Source organism: Psittacula echo, assembly GCF_963264785.1.
Source record: "Psittacula echo genome assembly, chromosome: 2".
NCBI classification, from domain to species: domain Eukaryota; kingdom Metazoa; phylum Chordata; class Aves; order Psittaciformes; family Psittacidae; genus Psittacula; species Psittacula echo.
The window spans coordinates 146,929,441-146,950,605 of NC_137737.1; the positions used below are offsets into that span (position 1 = coordinate 146,929,441).

General features: G+C 45.8%; 1 protein-coding gene across 1 annotated transcript in view; it reads right to left on the reverse strand.

The window, feature by feature from the left end:
* The window catches only part of EXT1 (exostosin glycosyltransferase 1), a gene marked incomplete at its 3' end in the record, with an annotated part of 178,096 nt that overhangs the window by 46,922 nt on the left and 110,009 nt on the right, over nucleotides 1-21,165 (reverse strand). The window lies entirely within an intron of this gene.

Consider the following 21,165-nt stretch of genomic DNA (forward strand, 5'->3'; position numbering starts at 1 on the left):
CCCAGTACTTTAGATACAGCTGCAATACTTATAGGCAAAACTGCAGACATACAGAAATGCTTCTTCAAACCTACTGGAATGGCTTTCACATGCTTTGCCATGTGGGCTTTAGGGACACACCATCATCTGCGCTGTTTGCCCTGCCAATGAGCTAACACCATGCAGGTGTTAGGAGTGTTAGGAGGGATGAGATCTCTTGTACCAACCAGAGTAGTAGGTAGGGAGAATTAACATACATATACACACCCACACGTACACCCAGATCCAGCCTACTCCCTTCAACTCAGTCTGGTCTTGGGTCTGTTTGTGGCCAAGGAGCCCCATCCCCTCCTGGCACTGCATGGTAGAAAAGAAGATGGAAGTGACGCTTCCATCTGGTTTAAGCAGAATAGCCTGGATAAGTCCTTGCCACTAAAAGCAAGCTTTCAGGAGCCTTTGACAAACTATCTGTATATTTCCGTGTGCTTTAGCCAACTCTAAAACCATATAATCATACACTGGACACTCCCCAGTGCTGATATGAAAAGTGCTTTGAAACACCATGTTTTAACTGTAGCATTTTCTTGCCATTTTTTTCAGTTAAGGACACTTTACCTTCACCCACTATAGATATTTTGACTCATCGTGCTAACCCCGTGACATCCAGCTGAACCAGCTGATACCTCCTGTGAAATGAAGGGTGTAGAATTAATTAAGGATCAATTCTGGGACTTTGGGTTTGCATTCACTAGTCCAGTTCACTGCTCTCTCAGTAAAGCCCTAAGGAGAGGAAGGAAAACACCAGGTTCTAAGTAGATGAAGCCTGAGTGTTACAGACTTGCTGTTCAACTGTGGCAAAACTATGGCTGTGAGTGAGAAAAATTAATTAGGTCCCAAATCTGCAGGATTTTGCTCTTCAATTAGAAACTATTCCTACACAGTCTATTTTTAGGTATTTTTTTATTAAAGAGATCTGAAAATATCTTCATGTTTCAATTTGTTAGTGGGAAGCTTTTACAGTAAAGATACTTGGAACTAGGATAATGGTAACAGAAGAAGGGAATGGGTGAAGACTGTTGTCCCTGGAAATACAAACATGGCTGAGTCAGTGCAGGGGCAATGAAGGGCATGCTCGGCTTGGTCACTGCAGCAGTCTGGGTGCACCCTCATTAGCCACAGCTCATTTGTGCCTTATGATTACTTGCAGAGTAATTTCACGTACTTTGGGATAATAAACTACCCACAGTACTGCTTATCGGTTTCATTCAAACAGAGGAAGTCAAAGCACCAGTCCTTTTGACCTGGCTTCACTGAGACAAGCATGATACTTTCAAGCCAAAGTCCAGAGCAAGCTTGGGGACATTCTTGCACAGGGATGCTCATGTTCCCCCAGTACTGCAAGGAGGGAGAGCAAAGGGTGAGGAGAGAGACAAGGTTGCAGAGAGTGAGGTGGCTTGAGTAGGGGAAGGATTATGGAGGGCTTTTTGTTTGCTTTTGAGATGAAAACCAGGGCAGCAGCCTCCCCACTGCTTTGGGAAGCCAGCAGGAGGATTTTCTGCATCAGTCCCTTAGTAGCAGATGCCTGATTTCATTTTTGTTTGGATCGCTTTTGAACAGACTGCAAGGTCACGTTCCAGCAGAGCCTCGGTGCCCTGGATTCAGTTCCCAGGCTGATGCTCAAAACTCCGAGGTTTTCGCTTCTTACAAACATGTTTTGTGCATCCCCCTGAGTCCAGCCTTGCGCAGCCATGGCATGCATCGCTGGGAGGAAATTATCTGTCCACACCAGAAGCATCATCTGTTGCATGCTTCCCCTTTCACACAGAGGGAAAATCTCACCCTAATTCCTTCCAACCCACCCAAACCCAAGTCTTTAACCCTTCAGATTCACAATCTGCACATTCCCACACACCAACAGTCAGAACCCCCTCCCCCACTTGAAGATGTGCTCTTCAGTGCTCGACTAACTGTGCTTTGTGACTGGATGACTCTTTGGAGACACACGTGACATTTCATGCTGTCAGAGAGAAAAGAACTGCCCAAAAAAGGCTGCTTGAACAGCAACTTCTTGCCTTTTTGCTCAGCACCAATTAAAACCAGTATCAGGAAGGAAAATTCCAGTGATGGAAATGCTGTCTCGGGCCTCTCCCTTGGCAAGATGCTGAGCAGCAGACAGCAGTGTCGAACCACATGGCATCCTTTTGTCCAGGTTGACGGGGGATAAGATCCCATAACAATTACTGAGACACCACACCTCCCAACACCATCCAAATCTAGGCATGAGGGACTCGCTTCCACGCACCCGGCTGCAGAACTCTAGAATATCATCTGATATTCACCTATTTGCTTAACACAATGGGTTTTAAAGGCCTAATCCTGAGGGCCACTTGTAGTACTTACCAAAGCCAGTGCTTCCAATTACATTAAAGATTAGGGAGAGCACCAGTGAGGTCGAAAATTACATGTTTGCTTAATTCCCATTAAAATAAAAATGCAGATGGTGCCTGTGTGCATAACTGGGCTGAAGTGTTTGCTCAGCTCTGGGACACGGCCACCAAGAGCACTGGAAAGGGGTTGGAGCCCTCTAGATCCTCAGGGAGGATAAAGCCATTGTGAACGTTCACAGCACAGCCCTGGGCCACCTCTCACCTGTGTGCTGTCACTTGCCTTAGTGCCACACCTGCCTCAAACCCAGATTTCAGGTATTTCACCACAGAAAGAGATGTGGGAGAGAGGGTGTGAGCAAACACAGTGCTGAGGAATGAACTGAAACAGCGATTTATTTCACAGTGACATGGAGAAACTTATTTATCTGGACTTTGGGAGGTATGTAATTTGGACACCAAGGGTGCCATGGAAGGTGGATCCATGCATCTCCTGCAGCACTGTGGCCTGGAGCACTGCTAGAGATGGACACGGCACCAACCCAGCCAGAGCTTCCACAGTGCCCTCCCTTCTCAGAAAGGAAACACAAAGCCTGAAACCCTTTGAATAAGAATTTTAAGTCATTCCCCATAATGAGATACAAATAATACATTTCTGACATCATCCGGTCAGGACATCACATCTTGTCCAATTTCAGACTGAATGCTGCTGATTATTTAGGTTCCAGAGCTTCCACATTAACAGAGGAGCATGCAGTCAGTGCTCTCTGTGCACGACCAGTCTCACTGTGATCCCAGGGAGCTGCCTCCCAAGTGCACAGCGAGCTGTCTGGCTCCAGGCTGCAGGCAGTAACCAGCAGCAGACACAAGGCATGTCGCTGCATTTGTGCAATGCTGATGGCTGTTCTAGGAGTACATAAGAGGCTCTGCCATGTCACCACTCATTTGAAGCGGCTCCCAGTGATTCAAGCAGTTTTCCCTGTAAAGATGAGGACGCTGCAACTGCAGAGCAGAAGTAACGAATGTCTGATGGACCAGAGCAAATCCTGGCCCAAGGTAGTTTTTAACCCGGGCAGTTTTTGAAAGGTTATTTGCCAGGGTTTGCAGTGTGTTCAGAGACCTGGGCTTTATTCTACCATGCTGATGAACTCCACTTTTGAACTTGCTGTGCTTTAAGCCTTTGCCCATTACCATTCCTAATGCTGAAGATTTTCAGACACTGACAGAAAATAAACCTGTATTTCCAGCAGGTTGCTGGAAAACAGAAAGCAAGCAGGAATGAAGGTTGTGTGAAGTGAAGCCGAGCTCCTTGGCTAAGCCCTTAGGATCTAGATGAGTATCTAGCTCGTTTGGCACCCTGTTAGCCAATGACAAATGCTAGATGGCAAAGTCCCCCTGTAAACCAGCTAAACCATGAGTGCTCATCCTAAGCATTAGGGCAACAGAGCAGGCTATGGTTCCTGCAGTGCAGACGGTGGAGACCAAACACAAGGGAGGTGCAATGACATGTCCCTTTATCGCCTACACATCAACCAGAGACACAAGTCAACCATAGCCACAAATCAACCAAGAGCTTCTGACCAGCTGCAGGTGATGGGCTGCAGCCCAGAAACATTCCTCAGTTTTCACGTGGGCAGGTTTTGGCTCACTGCCTAAACCACTTCCCTTCTCATCTGAGACAGTGGCACCTGAACCACTCAGCTTGGGAGGGCAAAACCGTGCAACAGGGAGCAGAGGCTCAAAGGAGTCATTTTTCTTTCAGAAATACACTTCTCGCTTTGTATCAAACTTGAAAACAGCATCTCAGTAGGCTTCTGCTTACTTGAATAGAGGTTAATAAACTACTCTGCTTGAAAAATGTCCATATGTTTCAGACAGTGAGCTTCTGCTCAGAAGTTTCTCTAAAATCTGTTTTCGCACTAACAGAATAAACCCAACTGTTTTTCAACTTCTTTTTCCCCCCATGGCAATACCTCTCAGACACTAAATAAGCACCAAAACTTAACCGTGGGTGCAGATTCACTTTGGGTGAACCCCTCGGGGCAGTGGGCACATTTCCACCATGGCACTATGCCTGGTAGAAGGACACCAAAGTGCTCTGAGCATCTTGTGCAACCCTGCTGCCCGCTCCTGGCACGGCCACCCACCTTCCACTGCTGTGCTCTGGATGTGGTTATGGAGATGAACACCCCTGATGAGGCTGATGAGAAGGAAATCTGCCTTACATTCACTAAAACCATGTTCCACAGTCGAAAGAAAAAATGCTTTAAATTGGAGGAGAGCATCTTCATTAAACACGACTATGAAAAAAACCAACTATCCTTCCCTGATTAATTCCCTTCCAGGAGGCACTGCCCACTCACTCAAATCAACAGTTTTAGCGAAAGCTTTTGATTTCCGATTTTTTAATGCAAAATCAAATTGTCATTGTATTTGGTTTTAGTATTTTAAGTAGTGGAAAAAGCCTGGATTTCTGTTTAAAAAGGCTTCTGATTTAAAAACGAATTGAACTTTAAAAGAAAAGCAACAGCTTAAAATCCAAGTGGGGCCAATTCTCCTTCTTTCATTTCCTGTTTTCTTCTGTTTGAATTTTATCTCTGCCTCAGACTCTTCCCATATTTTTCATGATTTCATAACCATATTTTCCCATTAAAATACGGTTCTTGTTACTGGAAGAACATCCTCAAAATCGCAAGAGAGCAACTTACTGCCAAACACGACTGGAAAAATAATTATCCACGAGGCACTGTCACATGGAGTCAAGGTAAAACTCCTTCCCATGAAGAGGTTCACCACAAGATTTAGGGAATTCACGTAACACAATAGAAAAACATATTTTTGCTATTTTTCCTCCTGATGTTTCAGTTATCCTAGGTGTTGTTTGGACCGCACCTTTGTAAAGCACCGTGAGGCTTCAACTGCATGTCGCTAGAAGTTGTCATTTCAGAAACTGAGGAGCCTGAGTCCTTTAAGAGAATTATATCCTGAATATAATGCGCAAAGCCTGTGACTCGTGTGCAGACCATCATGGAGCAAACAGGAGATACTGCCGCTAATAATCGGTAAATAAAGGGAAAGTGGCTTTTTCGATTTCCCAATTAAGCAAGATAATACTTTCATCAATTATATTTTTATGTGACATTTTCCCAATATGGATGTAACAAATGGCATTATGCTTCTTCGTTAACAGCTCAGAGAAAATCCATTTAATTGTCCCTGCTTTTGCAGAACGTAACACACGGCGTCTGTAAACCATTCCCAACTCGTACGCACGACTGGTGTATTTCTGGAAGCCCAGCTCAGCCTTGCATCCATTACTCACTAATTAGCAACTTGAAAATCTCAATCTGACACCACTCCTCCACTCTTCCCTCCAAAGCAAAGGCAGGATTGTCCCAGCCCCACAGAAGTCCCCAGGGAAAGGAATCTCTTTGCTGATGAGGCCGATGAAAGGAAATCTGTCTTACAGATCCCTGTGCCGATGGCCTGGGATTGCCAATGTCCATGAGACTGTCCTGAATCAGTGATGGGGTCTTGGCCAGTTTCCCACTGGGGAAGCTCCAGAGCAGGGTGGAGAGGCAGGTTGGAGAGCGCTGGTGAGGTTCACTCTTCGGGGGCAGTTTAAAACCATCACCCCATATCCTATCACAACAGGCCCTGCTAAAAAGTCTTTCAGTCTTCACTATTGTAATCTCATCAACTGCAAACCCATGAAATATGATGACACAAAACTTTGGTAGTTTCTCCACGCTTCTCCAATAGTGATGCCTGAAGAGCAAATGCACTGGGAACTGGGACCATGTTAGACGCTGTGCTGTCTGACCGCAGATACCTCCTCACGAACACCACCACTGCCTGATGCTTAAAGTTTCCCCCGCATGGAATATACTGTGCCAGGCTTATGGAAAATAAGCTGACATGTACCTGCTTCTAGGTTTTAATTTCAATTGGGTGGGTGGTGAGAGAACAGTTCAGAAGCACAGCCAAGACACAGAAACCAGAAACTTCCATTCCTCAAAGCTTTGTAAAGTGGCAAAAAAAAGGAAAACCAAAATCTATTCTTCCCAAGGCAGGTTGCTTCCCCTAATTAGTGAGTCAGCTCTGTTAATAAAGATTACAACAGGGCATGAAAGCAGTGCTGAGGATGGGTGTATTTATGCAGGTCAGTGGGGGTTTTCCTAAACATTTTGATTACAATTTTAACTGCACTAAAACACACGTAAAAACCCTACCATTAAATTTAAACAGCCTGATGATATGCGGTTCCAGACTATGAGAAGTGCAAATAAATTGCTGTAATCTGCCACACTGTCACTTACTCCTGCTCCTCAGCAGCCATAATTGACTAATAGGATAATAAGGTGGCAGCTACGAAGCTGAAGGCTCAACTCCATTGTTTTAAATGCCCTTGAGGAGAAACTACTCCAAGGCAAGAAGACAAAAGTGGCTTGATCACAATCATCTTCCTTTACTCAACATATTTTAAATGCTCATTTGGACTCCTCAATTGCTTGGTGTAAAATGTGATGCCAGCCTGGTCTGTCCTGCAGGGTGACAAATGTCCAAGCAGTGACCTTGTTCCAGAGAGCCCCCAGCATTGCCCCTGACCTGCACTGCACTGTGCAAGCCCATAAAGCCATAGCAAGTAGCACCCTCTGGGGCTGAAGAGGTCAGCGAGAGACCCCAAGCTTGTGCAGCCCAGGGAAATGCCCCCAAGGGGCCACCTTCACCTGATTTTGGGACCACAGCATCAGGAGCTGTCTTGTCCTATGCAAGAGGTACCAGGGAGCAACCTCATACTCATTTCAGCAAGCAGAACATCACTGTGTGAAAAGGGTCCTGGTGAGCTAGGCCATGGTGTACTGATGACTGGGGCAGATTAGGAGGATCCACTCTCCAATGCTATTTAGAGAAGAGTATTTGAGGGGCTAAGAGCAAACAACACATTTTCCAAGCAGAGCAGAGGCCAATCTGGATTACAGAAATTGCCTTTTCTTTATCACAGCATTCCAACCCATTCCATAGTTGTCCTGCAGCTGGATCAAAGCTCACATAGAGACCTCGTCCTACACGTGTGGACACACACAGAGAGCTGGACCACAGGAAACATCCTCATCAGCACTTATATCCTTACAGACAAGATTCTAGGGCAAGATAAGCGGATGTGATGTGGCCACACGGGTACCAGAGCAACCTTTCACACCAGCAAAGTCTTTCACAGAGCTGAGCCACACTCTGGTGTAAATGGAAAGCCAGAGAAGAAAAATGAGTAAGCAAACTGACCTCCAGGGTCGATTAGCACCTGTACTTCTGCAGTCAAATGTGCTCCTCAAGTCACCTCAATGCAGGAGGGAAGGCTGGAATTGGTGCCAGCCCTCCACCTCCTGCAGCTTCCCACCCTGCTGCTCCAGCCTGTGTCCCAGACAAGCGTTTTATTGCTTTTTCCCCTGCCCTTTGCCTTTCTCAGACATCAACAGCTTGTTCCTCCTCTTCCTTATCAGGAATAAAGAGAAGCAGCAGGGCCGCTGTGCCGTGCTTCCCGCAGCAGGGCTCTCGGCCGCCAGCCAGCACCATGCTGTGGGGTGGCCACTGCCGCAGCTTCATTTCACCCTGAACCCACATCCCTTGCCCTCAGCAGCCATAGGGATGCTGCAACCGAGAGCATCACTTCTCCGTGGAGAGCACCGGGCTTGCTCCAGCTCCTTCAGGCAGAGGGAGTCCAGCTGCCAGAGGAGAGGAGAGCCCTGCTCCATCAGGAGCATCAAAGGGAGAAAGAGTTTGCACAGGGATGGACTTTAGGAAAAAGAGATGGCAAGCCTCAAAGCAGCAATGCGGGTCCATGATCAACAGGGAAAGAGGCAAACCCAGATGACAGAAAAACCCAGACAGAAATAGGATTCCAGAATCAGAGATGGGATTGCTCTGGAAGCACTCAGTGCCAAAAATCAGGATTAGGAACTACTAAAGGAGCTTTTTTTATTTTTCTTTAAAGGACTTATTTCCCTTGATTTAAGAGTAAGGATTACCTCTTAATTTGAGCCCACACCTTTAACCCTACCAAAGGATGGAGCTGGAAATGACTGCTGTTTATCCCTGATTCAGCCTGTTTACAGTAGGGCATGTTAAAGCAATTAACGGTCCTTAAAGGTAAAATACTCCTGACCAGGATGCCATCAGGTCCATTTCAGCATGCAGTGTCAGCAAGCAAAACAGTATCTTTGACTCAGTGCTCTAAGGAAGTTTGAGCCTCGGCAATAACTTTTCTTTAATAATGCAAATTACAGAAAATAATGAGAACATTTGCATGCTGCCTCGACAAAAAGGGGCATTGCAAAGTCTCAGGGAGCAGCCTAGGCAATAAGAAATGTTCTTGTTCTCATGTGTCAAACTGCTTTGCTTTTCCTCTTTTCCTGCTGACCGAAGGGTTTCACACTGGAAATGCTAATCACGCTCGCGTCTGCAATAGCTCACCCTCTTGTTCTTACTGTCTATAGAAACCTGCAATTCACCCAAATCACCCTCAACCACAGCATTCACTATAGTGCATCTATATGCCCACACATGCTTTACCCAGGAACTCCTCCACACATCCACATGCATGAATCATCGCAGGATTCAAGGCAAAGGCTGAAACCTCCTAAGTGTTAAGCTAAAGAAGATGAATCCTCTCACTTTCCTCCCTGCTGCCAAGTTCTTAGCTTTATGCTCCCATCCAATCATCAGATTAAAACGCTTGGTTTCCACAAACTTTGAAATTGAGCTTATTTGAGAGCCAGAAGATTAGAAGCCAAGGGTGCCTTCTGCTGAGGCACAGGCACTGCCTGGACAAGCTGAACAGTCATTAAGAAAACTTGAAAACAAAGAAGAAAAGTATTTTCCAAGGCCTCGACAGGAATGCAAAACAACTGGAATAATAATATGTAACTAAAAGGTGCAGGGGCCCTAAACCAGTCCAAGAATACTGCTCCGGGCTAGCACAAGCCATTTGAGAGAAAGCCCTTTCGACCAGCGTATACGGGAAAATCAAGGTGCAAGATGCAAAGTAGCACTATATGATAAAATCTGGCATAAGGCTTCCCAGCACCATAACCCACATACCACATCCACACACCAGAGATCTCACCCAGAGCGCATTCAAATGAGCTCAAAAGATCTCTAATAGGCTAACTTTGAGTGGCACTGACCCTGGGAGGGCAGCTGATACACCCAAGTGCAGATGTCGGTAGTTTTTTGGGTGTTCCAGGGTCTTCTGGCCAGCCTCCAGCAGCTGCTCCAAAAGGGTGCATGGGTCCACTGTGTCCCAAACCACATCTGTGTGGGAAGATGCCTTGGATACAACTCGGCTGCTTGGGATGCCCAGATCCCTCTCCTGGGATCCTCACGGTGCTGATGAGGAAGCAAGACTGCGCGAGAACCTTCAAACCCATCTGGTTCTGTGCTTTGGCTGTCCAGAGGGTAACAGCTCAGCCGTGATTGACACATGATACCCTCATTAAAACAGCATGGGGGCTCTGAGAAATCTTCCCTTTCAATTATATTTGTGGAAACCAGAATGATGCTGGAATGCTGAATGCCTGAAGAAAATACAAATATGGGATGATTTTCAAGCCACAACAGCCCACCATTGTCTCAGGGTTTACAAGCCAGGTAGTTCCCTCACATTTACACCACCTACACACAACAAGATCTCTAAAAATTAGCTGTTTGTTTTTAAACAATCTCTCTGTATTTTTCCCTGTGACTCTTCTGATAAGGTGGGATGTGAAGCTTTTTTAAAATGCTGTTAAAAAACTTAAGATTTCATATATTAACTGAAAAGAAGCAACAATGAGTAAGAAATAAAGACTCCAGTTTTTCCATTTCATCTGTGCTATTTATTTACAATAGAAAGCTCTGCATTACCTGCCAACTCCGGCTGCTTCGCAGGGCAGAAACAAATGAATAGCACTTTCTAGACCTAAGATAATGACAATGATCAGCTCAGAAGACAGTGTGGGAAATGACTTCGAGCAAAGTCCTAATTTGCTTTGTTACATGGGAAAAAAAACCACCACTGAAAACCTAAAACTCTATTACGTTTTCCCTAATCTACACAAAACTTTATGATGGATAATGGGCTCTTCAGAATTATCCTAAACCACCTTTTGAAGGAAAGGTCACTTGCCTGTGTACAGAGCTATCTGAATGCACTTACGCCAATGTAATACACACTCTCCCACTACAGAGGAAAGGCTGCATTCAGGGAAAGCACTTATCAAGATTAAATTTACATTTTCTGAGATTGTCAAAAAGTGCTTTTCATAAAGAACAACTGCAGAAGCCGCGCTCGCGTTTAGAACCACTGCGAAAAGCACTTTCCGAAATAGGCTTTACTACTCCTGAACCTGATGGGGCTCGAAAATCCACAAAGGGGCTCATTTACGGTTTGTAAAGAAACATGTTGATGGCTCTGAGATTAAAAACAATATAGAAATTAATTCAGAATATAACTTCAATGACAGAGAGGTTCACGGACTGAACTGCACACTTAGCTACATCTCTAAGGACCTTTCTATGCACGTATATGTACATCAGCATGCACAAAATACCTTTACTGTATTTACGTAGGTCTCAACACAGTAAAAATAGATGTCATATATGCGAGCTTGCACTTTTTACATCAGAAATGCGTGCATGTTATACAATGGGGACACACACACAAGAAATTCCTGAGATTGCAGGGAAAAGGGTTCCCAAGTTATACAAACCACAGTTTTAGCACAAAACACCCGAAAATAAACCAACTCCAGTAAGGCTCAGCAGCCACCTCTGCTGCTTCAAGAATCTATACTTTGAACTAGAACCAAACCCTACAAAGCCTGATAAACCAACATCCATAAACAATTTAATGCATTAACAGCTCTGCTCCTCTCTCCTTCAGTGCACGCATCTGCGGGTTATATTCTCATTTCGGATAGCAGGGAAATTTATACCTATATCAGCAGTTGTCAACAAAAAAAATACACTCTCAAGTTTAGTGCGTGAAGTTGGGTTTTGCAGACGACGTTAGCAAAGTCATTTGCCAAATGGGTTGTTGCAACTCAGAATTCCTGACCACATGAAGAGAGTTATTGGGCAAATTAATCCTTCCTGGTCTGTGCTCTGAAATATCAACAATTTGTCTGTGTTACAGTCTGCACTGAACCTCTTCCGGTGTCCTATGAGAAATAAGTCTGGTATGTGTAGTCTGGTTGCCAGAGAGCTAATATTTCTGCACCACAAAAACTATAACCTCAGTTATTGTTCCCTTTGAGTTCCCAGCAGAGACCTCAAAGACTGAATATGCCTCAAAAAAGAAATGTGCAAACGCTGGAAACAGCCTATTTTCAATTGCAGGGCTCATTACCGTTGCCATCAATAGACCCAAGGTTTCGCTTCATCAACAAGGAGGAGCCCAACACTCAAGTGAAACGAAGGACTGAAGGAGTTTGCAGTATTACTGCTACCAGTTCTGGGACTACATCTACTTCCTAGAAATGCCAATAATTATCTATTATTGAAAAGAAGAAGCTAAAAGACATGACTTAAAAGCATTCTCATTTTGATTAATTTTTGCCACTTGTAGGCAGTTACTCATTAAACATTTAGACTTGAAATAGGTGATGTGGGGAAATTACTATCACATTTGCAAAGGTCCAAAGCAAAGAGCTTTGGTGCAAAGCAAAGAGCTGCCGCCTTTTAAACTGCTTCATTTTTTTGCTAGAAATTATTTCAGAAAGTGTAAAAAATCAGTGTCCTCCATTGCCAGCTTCTTAGTTCACTGAGATAGGTTTATGTTTCCCTCTGATTTCTGAACGCATTGAAGATATTCTCCAGCGTCACTTTAAGAACGACATTATTTCAATGCCAAAACCAACAGTAATAAACCAAAAGACCAAGCTGGTATATTTGCTTCAATGCATATCCACATATATATATTTCTCAAGCAAGAATACAGCACAGCATTCTTATCAGATAGATCTCTTTAGATCTAAAAATATTATTCCCTGAACACTCTTTCTTGGCAGAATTTGATTTACCTTGATGAATATTCCATAAAGGTGGATTCCCCCCCCCCCCCTTCTGTCAAGGCAGAAAAGAATCAAAGTGATTAAAGAACATGAATAGCCTCCTCCTGACTCACGATAAAAGCTGACCATTCCCACAAACTTCTCTACTTGCAAACAGCATGCTGCTCTTTCCAGTCCGCATGAAACTCTACCTTCATCTTCAGCAAGGAGCTGACACTGACCTCCAATAATAGTAAATGTAACACTTGAAAGTAATGGAAAATGAAAGCAGAGCATTTGAGAATGAAGATGAAACCTACAGTGTCTGATGATGGTGGCCCAGGGCTGGAAGCACGATGGGTTGGAGTACTACTGCTGGGGCTGCTTTTACAGCACCAGGATCATCTCACTGCAGCATCACCTTTCAAGTAGGCTGCCCATGAACTTACTATCAGGAGCTAACTCAGGAGCTATCTCCTGAGCAATTCTACTGCTCAGGCACTGACATGGGTAGAAGGTATTTAAGTTCAACCATGTTGTTGTGCTGTTATCAGCTATTTAACACAGCATCTAGCTAAAATCTGGCAGGGGTATTCTGTGGGAAGGGTAACATCTGCTTCTTTCCATGGTGGTCTGACATCTCAAGATGATAAATTTGACCTCCCTTCTCCCCTTCCTTCTCCTTCCTTGAAGAGCCAGCATGCCAGAAATCAAGGCTGACCAGCTCAGGTTTATTCTGCTGTTCATCAAACAAAACCTCAGCCCAAATGAAAGGAAATTCAGGAAGGACAGAAGTGATGCATTCACAAAAGTTGCTCATCTGGTGAGCACATACGAAAACAAACGAGTAAAAAAGCAGCACTTGTGGGACAGCACTGTATCCTTCCTCCAAGCTTATGCACCATGGAAGCAATTCAAAATCATACCAAAGATAATGTCTGGTGCCAAACAGTGACTACCACAGACCTACTGTGCACTCCAAAACTGCTTGCACACATGACTTGAAGCATAGTCTATCCTGTATTAATATTATCTTGCCTCTGCACAAAAACACAGGATTAAGGTTCCCAGCACCCTGCACGAGCCCCCAAACATAGTAATTCCAGGAAGAATTATCTCCATTAACATTCATAACTATAAACTGGAGCAATGTCAAGATTGAGCCCAACCAATTTAACTGCTCTACAGTCTGCAATGCTGCATGGAGCTGAGAAGTCAGACCCTAAACCTCTGCCATCAATTTAAAACAGGAATTCCTTGCCTGCTATGGAAATAATAGTTAATTTATAGCTGTGGAAAACAAAGTTGGCAGGTTTAGTAACTCTTCCAAGGTTGCAGAGAGTCAGCGGCTGGTCAGGAACCGGCTGGTGGAACCTAAACCTCTCCCTGCTCTGAGTCAACAATGGGTTCACCTACTCCAGTGAGCACACACAGGGCTAGAAAAGCTGTTCTCCCAGAGCCAGTTAATCGTATCATGTTCCCCCTGAGAAAAACAAAAAATACATATTTTAAGCCCGTTCCAATGACAAACTCCTCCCTGCAAGCTCACTATGATGACTGCAAAAGAGCAAAAGTAGGGGGGGAAAACCCTCCCCAAAACCAGTATCAAAGATTAGAGTCGATAAACTTAATCCCAGGATGATTTACAGTTCATATATGTGGACATATCATGCTTTCGAAAAAAAACTTCAGAAAACCTCTTGGCAAAGGGTGCTTCCCTTGTCTCTGACGTGTGCCCATCCAAAAGAAGGAGACAGACAGCAATATCTGCCTCCCTGGAGACCAGTGCTGCTGGAAACAGTCAGCGACCAGAGGTTAATTTTTTATTAATTAGAGCACAAAGCATCCTGGCTCATCTCTCATTAGGGCACCTCCAGGCAGTTTGGCTGGGCTAAGCACAGAGCCGTGGAGGCAGCAGGCACCCTGCGACAAGGCTGTTGAGGAGGAAGCCAATCGCTCCCGCTCCAGGAAAGCAAGGACATGGCAAGTTTGATAAACAGCGGTTTCTCAGGCTGGATAAAGGCGATCCTAGTGCAATCCTGGCTCTGGTTGTCTGACAAGGCTCCTGAAATCTGAGCCTGCAGTAACAAACCCCATCCATTTTAGCCAGGCTGTTTCTTTTAAATAGTCGGGGAGGGAGAGAGTGCCAGGGAAGGCAGGCAGGGAAAATCATCAGGAAAGCAAGCAAAGGGAGATGAAAAGAGACTGAGAGTGGATATTAGAGATTCATATATTTAAATATAACCCTACTATATCTGATACACCAGAGCGCAGGGTCTCAATATGAAGATTAAAAATAGCTTAGACTATGGAAATGAACCTTGTGGGCAGGCACATCTTGAAATACATAGCACCAGCAGTGACCAAACTTGATTATTTTCTTTCCCTCATTGCAAAACAGACTCCCAGCATTGAAAATCTAACCCCTCCAGATGATCCCCAAATCCTGGGAAGTCAGCTGCACATCTCTAGACGTGACTGAGAAAAGAAAGAACATATAATGCCTGCGAAAACATCGCTGTGTATCCTTTCCCTATGATACGCGCAGATAAGCAAGGCTCCTTCCCCCAGGACAAGCTGTGGGGAGGTGTGTGTCCGTCCCCACGCTCACGTGCCAGAGTTTCCTCTCTTCTCATTTCTCCTTCTCATTTTTCATTGCTTGTTCTCCTGGGAAGACAGCTCAGACAGTGTCTGGCCATACCCAGAGATAAACCTCCCTGTTCTTGTCAAAAGCAGTGCTGGAAGAATGGCAGCACAGCATTTCAACTCTTCCTCTTAAAAACGGATTACAGAATGGCAGCACAGCGTTAGCACGGGTTATGCACAACTCTCTGACAATACCCACATCGTTACAGAGCATCTGGCATTTCATTTAAGTGCCAGCCAAAACATTCTTATTTGCAATTCCTAGCAGGAGAATATCAAATGATACGTGCAAGATGGTAACACACCACATAGAATTAAGGGAAGTTTTGAAATCCAAACTGATCACCAGTTTTGAATTGACTCCTCGGGAAGCTCAGTGTTGCTGCCTATTGCTGCTTCTGCCAGGCACAGGAAGCTTTGTTCCTCAGCCATCCCTTTCAAACACTGTGTTCTGGATTCAGCTGCACTGCATCTGCCTGAAGATCAAAACATGCTTTTCAGAAATTACAAACCCCTGAATTAAGTAAATAAATGCATCAGCTGAGGTTGGAAGCATCTAGGAAATACACCCCAGAGTGAAGTGAACAAGCAGCAAAGTCAGAAATAAAGCTGATCTCTAGACTCAGATCTCTTTTAAATTGGAAGCATTTTCAAAGTTGTGAAGAAGCTCAGGCACTGGGGTGCAAAACCAAGTGTCTATTTCTTTAAATGGCTTTAAAAGGTAACTTTAGACATCAGAGCCCAGGACTGTTCAAGTATTTTCACAAAAGTTGCTGAAACCTCATCCGTATGCCTTTTATACGCCAGACTGTAGCCCAATACGGAGGCAATAGCCATAGGTACCACATTTGCATTTTTATGCAGACATTTACATGAATAAATGAAGTGTTTTGTATGTCTGGATTCCCATTTAGCCACAAATCCCTGTTTCCGAGAGCACATTTTCAGAAGCATGCTGCAAACAGAGCCCTTAAACAACGTCTTGCTGAAGCAGCCTTTCCCCAGTGACGCAGTGAGCTTGCAATTTTAAACTCATTTTAACTCTGTATCTCTGGAGCTGTGCAAGACCCTCTGAGTATTTTAGGGCCCTTTGAGCATGCCTGTTTACCCATGGCAACGCTACAGCTTACAGCAAATCCATTCCCTTGCAAATGATCCTCTTAGCACCACATTTTGGAATCTGCTCCATCATTTCCAGAGAATTATAACATCAACCACGTTGGAAAAGACCTTTAAGATCATCAGGTCCAACCATTACCCCAGCACTGCCAAGACCACCAGTAACCCATGTCACTGAGGGTCTCATCTACACGGGTTTTGAACACTTCCAGGGACGGTGATTCCAGCACTGCCCTGGGCAGCCTGTTCCAATGCCTGAGCACCCTTTCGGTGATGGAATCGTTCCTAATATCCAATCTAAACCTCCCCTGGTGCAGCTTGAGGCCATCACCTCTTGTCCTATCACTTGTTACTTGGGAGAAGAGACCGACCCCCACCTCACTCCATTCTCCTTTCAGGCAGTTGTAGAGAGCGCTAAGGACCCCCTGAGCCTTCTCTTCTCCAGACTAAATCTCCTCAGGTCCCTCAGCCGTTCCCCATCACACTTGTGCTCCAGAGCCTTCACCAGCTCCATTGCCCTTCTCTGGCCCCGCTCCAGCACCTCAATGTCTCTCTTGTAGTGAGGGGCCCAGAACTGAACACAGGATTTGAGGTGCAGCCTCACCAGTGCCCAGTTCAGGGGGATGATCACTGCCCTGGCCCTCCTGCCACACTGGTGCTGACACATCCAGGATGCCGTTGGCCTTCTTGGCTGCCTGAGCGCAAACTGGATCATGTTCAGCTCCATCAATCAGCAGCCCCAGTCAGCACCTTTTCCACAGAGCAGTTTTCCAGCCACTCTTCCCCAAGCCTGTAGTGTTCCATGGGGTTGTTGTGGCCCAACTGCAGGACCCAGAACTTTGCCTTGTTGAACCTCATGCCATTGGCCACAGCCCATAGATCCAGCCTGTCCAGATCCTTCCAGAGCCTTCCTATTGTCCCGCAGATCAACACTCCCAGCCAACTTGGTGATGTCCACAAATTTACTGAGGGTGCACTCAATCCCCTCATCCAGACCATCAATGAAGATATTAAACAACACTGGCCCTAACACTGAGCCCTGAGGGACACCACTGGTGACCAGTCACCAACTAGATGTCATGCCATTCACCACCACTCTTTGGGCTCAGCCATCCAGCCAGATTCCAGCCCAGCAAAGAATCCACCTATCCAGGCCATGAGCAGCTAATTTCTCCAGGAGAACGCTATGGGAGATGGTGTCAAATGTTTTACTTAAGTCTAAGTAGACAATGTCCATAGCCTTTCCCTCATCAACCAGGTAGGCTGATGGAAGGTGCAGTGAGACCCACAGAAGCATCCAGGCACGTGCACCCTGCACCTTTCTAGCTCATTGGAAATCCAAACAGTTTAAAGAAACAATGGAAATGGGGGGAAAAAAAAGGACGATGAGGGAAAAAAAAGTCATTAACCAAAAGACTCAGTCTCCCTGCAGGAAGGCTCCTTCAGCCGCAGCTTCTCCCAGATAGATGGAGATGAGGAATTACCAGCAACTTTCACACCCTAATCAGTCCCTGGGGAAGTGTGCTCCAACAGCAGGGGATGACAGCTGTGGTCCTAGGTCTGCTCTGAATTTCCTGTGGGACTGGGCGAGTTATTTAACACTTGTAGTGCTTCAGCGTTTCATTAATTCATCAGTGGGTCAGGTCACAGTTTAACACTAGTTCCAGTTTCAGGAATGTGCTCGGTTCAGAACTCAGCTGCACACACTCTAAGCGCGATGAGACAAAAGGAGAGAGAAATCCCTTACAAAAAGAACCAACTATTCAAAGTGCCCCCCACTGCAGCACTGCCTTTCCCGAAATCCTGTGAAGTGCTATGATGAGCTGCTTGTTTCCATCCCCAAGGAACTCCCCTTAAAAACTCTGCAGCTCATTGCAATGTCTTTGTTTCCAGCCTTGGGAAAGCCGGGTTTCCTGAAGGACGCTGGAACCTCTGCTCCGCCGAGCCCTGCAGTGCACCCACACCCAGGAAACGTGGCTAGTGCAGCATAGGGCTGCAGCCCATGAAAGCAGAGGACAGCCTGGAAAAATACCCCAAACTCCACCATTCCCTTAGGGCACATGTGTTTTTCTCTTCAAGTTGAGTCCCCCTGCTTGCTGTCTCTGAGGCTAAAGCTAAAATAAATCCCTATAAAGTGTCTAAGTTGTTCCATTATTTTAAAAGGCTCAGGAATTAAACTGTTTGGTGAACGACTGTCTTTAGGCATGAAAACAGCAGATGAACCATTATTTTACACAAGGTCTGTATTTAAGGCAAAAATTCCCCAGAGGAAAAGAAGACTGCAGAGAGCCTGGCTTTGCAGATACAGCAGCAGAGGGTAATACTACTACTCTGCCATGGAAAGACACCACAAAATACTTAGACCCATACCCTCAAGTCCTTCTTGTAATAGCTCCTTACCTGATGACACTGTTTGAGATGTGCTGGATCACTTTGAATCTAGGATTGAACACTGTGCTGCCCAGCTATCAAGTAAAAACCTACTGGAGCATCTGTCAGCCCCACCAACCCTCCTTCTTCCTTGCAGCCACTGAAAGATCCTGCTCTACCACTGGAGCTTCAAAGCCTGGGTTTCCCTCTCATAAAAAAGCCAAGGGTGAAGTCTCCAAAGCTGTTCAATGTCTAAGGCCTTGGTTTTTCCCCAAGAGACAGGTAGGGTGCTTCACCTCCAGCCTGCCCTTAGCTCATCCTTAGCTTTCTCTTTTTTCCTCCTCCCGCTGTGCTCTGAGCTGGCTGGAGGCTAATTGAAAAAACAGCCCAAATATTGCTCGCATGGTACAACGCTAGCATCAGAATATCACACCTCTCCTGTGAGGTGCAGCAGAACATACCCTCAAGCTCAGTCTCACACGAAGGATACGCTGCCAATGGTCCCCAATAGGCTCCAAAGCTATGCTGGCACCCACAAAAGGAAGCATTTTCAATCTTGTTAACTCAATCATATTAAGCTTAACAAAATGAAAACCACACCTTTTGCCCATCAAACAAAGGTGCTGGACCACCTGAAGCTGCTGCCTCAGCTCTTTCAGGGTTACTTGTGTTAGTGTGTGTGTACAGTACACCTGGACTCCTTTCTCTACACCCTCTGTGTCCACATGTGGTACCTGAAGCACCTCTCTTTCTCCTGTCTTTGATGGGTGAAGGAGCCTGCCTGCACCGTACCAGGCCATGATGCAATTCAGCTGCTGTTTGCAACACATGGATTTCTAGAGGAATGCAGCACTTCCATTAACTGCCTGGTAACTGAAAGCCACACGACTCAAAAGCTGTTTTCCTACTTGGCTCTTCAGTGGAGTGGAAATTTCTGCAACAAAGGTAAAACCATCAACCACACCAGGAGTTACTGCAGCACAGAGACTTGTGCTCTGGCTTTTTGAGTCTGTAATTCCAGTGAGCCTTGTGCAGGGTGCTGGGACAAAGCTGGCATGGAGGGAGAGACCTAGCAATGCAGAGAGGTGCCTGTGACTCTGCAGCCACTGCTTTTCAGCCTGGTTCATTCCTGGTCTATCCAAAAAGGCAAAGATTCTTATTTCCCTGCTAAGTATCTGGAAGAAACCTCAGAGATGCAGAGAAACCCTTCTGGGGCACCAGGGATGTGGTTTGGCTGGCCAGAAGCGCCCACATCAGCTGTTCATACTTTACCCCAAAGACTGGATGGAGTGTTTCATGTGGCTAAAGACTCTGGTTGGTAAGAGGCTGTGCAGCCCTACATTGCTTAACACAAAAAATACTGATGCTATTGAACATACAAATAGTGTGTTGATGTGCTGGAAAACAACTCAGGCTGCCAAAATGCTCCTGTGGAGAAGGAAGATGGGGTTTGTAGGTCCAGTAATGCCAAGTAATTTTAAGTCCTCACTGAAAAAACGCCTCCTCTTAGCAAAACCAGGGAAAGTGCCTTCAGATGTTTGGCGTTAGCCACCAGGAGGCAGGCAAATCTAAACAAGTTCACGTAGACACAAAATTAAACCCGACAGCCGTACCGCTCCTCCGCAAGCATACAATATGACCAAAGGGAAGCGGTGAAACGCTCCCCCGTTTGTCAGGCCAAGCTTCATTGTGAGCAGAAATCCTTCCCAAAGAAAGGTATTGAGAATTGATGGAAACCGATGACATGGTCTGTCACCGCGGGGGGCATCGTGTGCTTAGCCTGGTGCCTCTGCTCCTTGAGCACTTTGTGGCTGGTGGCCCTTGGATCCTGAGTGAACTTCCCAAGCATAGCCCAAGAGTGGGAAGGCAAACCAGCATGCTGTCCTAGCCCAGTCTAGAAGGCAGAGGAGGAATGAGCCAACCTGCCCCTCATCCTCCAGGCCCTGCTGCAGAAGGGGGTTACCGCTAAGGGTTGGCCTGTGAGCATGAACGCCCAAAAAGTCCTTTAAAATGTCTACATATAATTAAGAAAATGCCATGAACTATGGTGTGTAAATCACAGGTCTCTGCACAGACTGTGAGGAGGCATTTCAAGGTAGCTGAGTTATCTTGATACAAAGGAGTTATTTACACATAAATTACAGTAACTTTGCCCATGCTAACGAGGCTGTCATCCCCCCTGTGATTTACCGTGATCTGGTAATGGAAAAGCCTCATTTCCCTGACACCAGAGTGGGGATGGAACTGGTAATTCCCACACCGCAAGCGCTTCCCCCGATGGAGATGGTGCTGAACCCTGTGTGCATTGGCAGGTCAGGGGGGGTCCCACTGCTTGCCCCCAGCCCGGGGAGGACAGACGCTGGGGTGTCACAGCCAGAGGTGCTGCCCTCGCCTAGCAACCGCCTCGGAGGAAATCACATCAATACAGCAGTAATTAAAACAGGGGAGACGGGGGTCTGGGGCTGAAAGCTGAGCAGGAAAATTAAAACGTGGCTGAAGTGAATTCTTTCATAATAAAGGCATGAAGAGTTAGCCTCGTTACGGCATTGCCTTAATCAACGAGGTGCCTTTTTATCCACCACCTACATCGATCTTTCAGGTTTTCTCCCACCAGGCTTGCTCTGGCCACCACCCACAGC